The following is a 376-nucleotide window of genomic DNA, read 5'->3' as shown; positions in this document are numbered from 1 at the left end:
ATTCGACTTATTGTTTTTCGTTCTCTTCTCTTTCTCTCCTACTCAGGCGTGAGGATGCATAACGGAGTTGTGGAGGTATGTAGTGGTGGAGGCCACATTCACATAGCAGCACCGCATTCCACACTAATTGCATTCTAAACTACGTTCTCTCACACCCACCTCCCTCTCTCAATTCTACTCACTCTCTCACTCTTATTCTTACTCTGGTCTCACTCTCTCTCTCTCTCTCTCTTTCTTCTCACTCCTACTCTCTTATCAAGAGAGTAGAGAGTTTGAGAGATATACTGGTAGAGAGATATACTGGTAGAGAGTTAGTGGGAAGGATATTTTGAATATTCTTTTGAAGAATGGACATTGATATGTCCAAAGCTCTGTC

This window comes from Nilaparvata lugens, chromosome 1 (genome assembly GCF_014356525.2).
Source record: "Nilaparvata lugens isolate BPH chromosome 1, ASM1435652v1, whole genome shotgun sequence".
NCBI lineage: Eukaryota > Metazoa > Arthropoda > Insecta > Hemiptera > Delphacidae > Nilaparvata > Nilaparvata lugens.
Note: the sequence above shows the minus strand (reverse complement) of the source record.